Below are 3144 nucleotides of genomic sequence, written 5' to 3'. Positions count from 1 at the left end.
AGAGCTCGTTGCGTTCGTTAGATTATTTTTTAATTTTTTTATAGAGATTCAATACATTTATGTCAGGATATTTTTTTAAAGATAATTTCTATTTATTTATTACTTCATTATACATATTTTAAGGTATCAAGACTGATATGAAACTTAAAAATTATATTATTAACATTATTTACGCATTCGTAAATCGCGTCATGTTCTTTATTATTATTATTATTATTATATTTATTCGTCATCGTCATAATTATTATTTTAATTATAAAATATAATAATTTTAATTATAAATTTTTTTTTTTCGATAAACGAATACCGGTGAAATTTAAATAAACGAAGATACAACTTTCTTTGTTGTTGTTGTTGTTGTTTTTTTTTTTTTTTCTTTTTTTTTTATTGTTGTTGTTGTTGTTGTTGTTGTTGTTGTTGTTGTCGTTGTTGTTGCATTGACGTTGCATAATATCATATAATCATATACTATCTATAAAAATATAGAACAAAATAATCGAAGTTTGGAGATTTTGGAGGGTTTGGGGTGTCAGTTGGGGGGGAGGGGGTTGGGGGGGGGGGGGGGGGGGTTGGTGCGTGTTCTGGGGTTCGTCGTCTTATGATATCAGATCGAATATGAGAAACATAATAAAATAATAATAATAATAAAAAAAAAAATACATTCCGTTCGAACGAGCCGAATGTCATACTCATCGTCAGGCATATATATGGAGTAGTGACGGTTCGAACGTCGAACATTCAAAAATTGATGTTAGACGCGAAGTGACCGGATCAGTACTCTTGTATAACGAAAAAAATGTTATTATCGTTTTCATTTGTCGTCTTTGTTGCGTGTCTTCTGGCGTGTCTCTCGATTCGTCGTATCGCGTTATATTATACTTTACGTAGTGTAACAACCAAGTATGTACGTACGATTCGTCTCGACCGCTGGGGATATTCACTGACACACGTGAAAATGATAAAAAGATTCTTTTTCGTTCTGTAAAACTGTGCCGACCGACGGACGCACGTAGATCTCTCTGCCTCATGCGCTCTTCCTCTTATCGTCGTCGTCGTCGCTCTCGCTACAATCTATCCTCATGGAATAAATGTTGATTCATTGTAGTCGATCTGCGACGTCGCGACGATATGAGAAAACGTTAGAGACGGAGTTCTTAAAAGATTCAGTGTATTCGTATAGTGTGTATAATTTTTATATTATATATGAACGGTCGTTTCTAAAATTCTTTTTGTTAATTTTTACATTTATCATGTACAAAAAATACACAACCCGAGTATCGGTACGATCACTCAAACACCGGGCGTCGATCCCAATGTTTTACGATAATAATCGTTGAACAATACATACGTACACGTCGTGTGCGAAGTGTTATTTTGAAAAAAAAACTCGATCTCGTTTAGAACGTTCGAATTCGTGACCGTTATGTGTCATTATGTGAAGACGCCTCCGCCGCCGCCGCCGCCGCCGCCGCTGTCGTCGCGTTATATATTATAGCGCACGCACGCGCGCGCGCGTGCTTAAAGCGCGTTTGTGTCTCATATAAATTTTTATAAGAGTCAACCGTTAAAATCTATCGCGTCTAACGCGATCGACGATACGGTGAGACGCTCGTTTCATACTGTGCGTATATTGTACATGCATGCATAAGTTTGTGTGTATTTTATATGCGAATATGAAACGAGAAGAGTAATTGACGACTTCAACAAGTCTCGGTTAGCTCCCTGGTTGATCCTGCCAGTAGTTATATGCTTGTCTCAAAGATTAAGCCATGCATGTCTCAGTGCAAGCCGTATTAAGGCGATACCGCGAATGGCTCAATATATCAGTTTTGGTTCCTTAGATCTTACTCAGTTACTTGGATAACTGTGGTAATTCTAGAGCTAATACATGCAATCAGAACTCTGACCAGTGATGGGATGAGTGCTTTTATTAGATCAAAACCAATCGACGGAGGGCGTCTCGTCCGAAGTCGTTAATTTTGATGAATCTGGATAACTTTTGCCGATCGCATGGTCCAGTACCGGCGACGCATCTTTCAAATGTCTGCCTTATCAACTTTCGATGGTAGTTTCTGCGACTACCATGGTTGTCACGGGTAACGGGGAATCAGGGTTCGATTCCGGAGAGGGAGCCTGAGAAACGGCTACCACATCCAAGGAAGGCAGCAGGCGCGCAAATTACCCACTCCCGGCACGGGGAGGTAGTGACGAAAAATAACGATACGGGACTCTTTCGAGGCCTCGTAATCGGAATGAGTACACTTTAAATATTTTAACGAGGAACAATTGGAGGGCAAGTCTGGTGCCAGCAGCCGCGGTAATTCCAGCTCCAATAGCGTATACTAAAATTGTTGCGGTTAAAAAGCTCGTAGTTGCATTTGTGCGCCGCGCTGTCGGTGCACCGCATCCGCGGTGATACTGACACGTCTGCGGAGCATATCGTCGGTGAGCCGGCGGTAAAACGCCGGTTCAATATCAAAATCCTATCGCGGTGCTCTTCAGTGAGTGTCGAGATGGGCCGACAATTTTACTTTGAACAAATTAGAGTGCTCAAAGCGGGCTCAAAATGCCGCTTGAATATTTCGTGCATGGAATAATAGAATATGATCTCGGTTCTATTTTGTTGGTTTTCAGAACTCCGAGGTAATGATTAATAGGGATAACTGGGGGCATTCGTATTGCGACGTTAGAGGTGAAATTCTTGGATCGTCGCAAGACGAACATCAGCGAAAGCATTTGCCAAAGGTGTTTTCATCAATCAAGAACGAAAGTTAGAGGTTCGAAGGCGATTAGATACCGCCCTAGTTCTAACCGTAAATATGTCATCTAGCGATCCGCCGACGTTACTACAATGGCTCGGCGGGCAGCTTCCGGGAAACCAAAGATTTTGGACTCCGGGGGGAGTATGGTTGCAAAGCTGAAACTTAAAGGAATTGACGGAAGGGCACCACCAGGAGTGGAGCCTGCGGCTTAATTTGACTCAACACGGGAAATCTCACCAGGCCCGGACACCGGAAGGATTGACAGATTAATAGCTCTTTCTTGATTCGGTGGGTGGTGGTGCATGGCCGTTCTTAGTTGGTGGAGCGATTTGTCTGGTTAATTCCGGTAACGAACGAGACTCTAGCCTGCTAAATAGGCGTC

General features: G+C 41.4%; 1 non-coding gene across 1 annotated transcript in view; it reads left to right on the top strand.

Annotated features, from left to right (window-relative positions):
• Nucleotides 1-1719: 1719 nt before the first annotated feature.
• Nucleotides 1720-3144, top strand: part of LOC125076745 — a 1903-nt gene continuing 478 nt past the window's right edge. The window contains exon 1 of the ribosomal RNA XR_007120659.1: nucleotides 1720-3144. This exon is cut by the window's right edge and continues 478 nt beyond it. This is a non-coding gene — a ribosomal RNA (small subunit ribosomal RNA).

This window comes from Vanessa atalanta, unplaced genomic scaffold (assembly GCF_905147765.1).
Source record: "Vanessa atalanta unplaced genomic scaffold, ilVanAtal1.2, whole genome shotgun sequence".
NCBI classification, from domain to species: domain Eukaryota; kingdom Metazoa; phylum Arthropoda; class Insecta; order Lepidoptera; family Nymphalidae; genus Vanessa; species Vanessa atalanta.
Note: the sequence above shows the minus strand (reverse complement) of the source record. Positions and strands in the feature narration are given on the sequence as shown.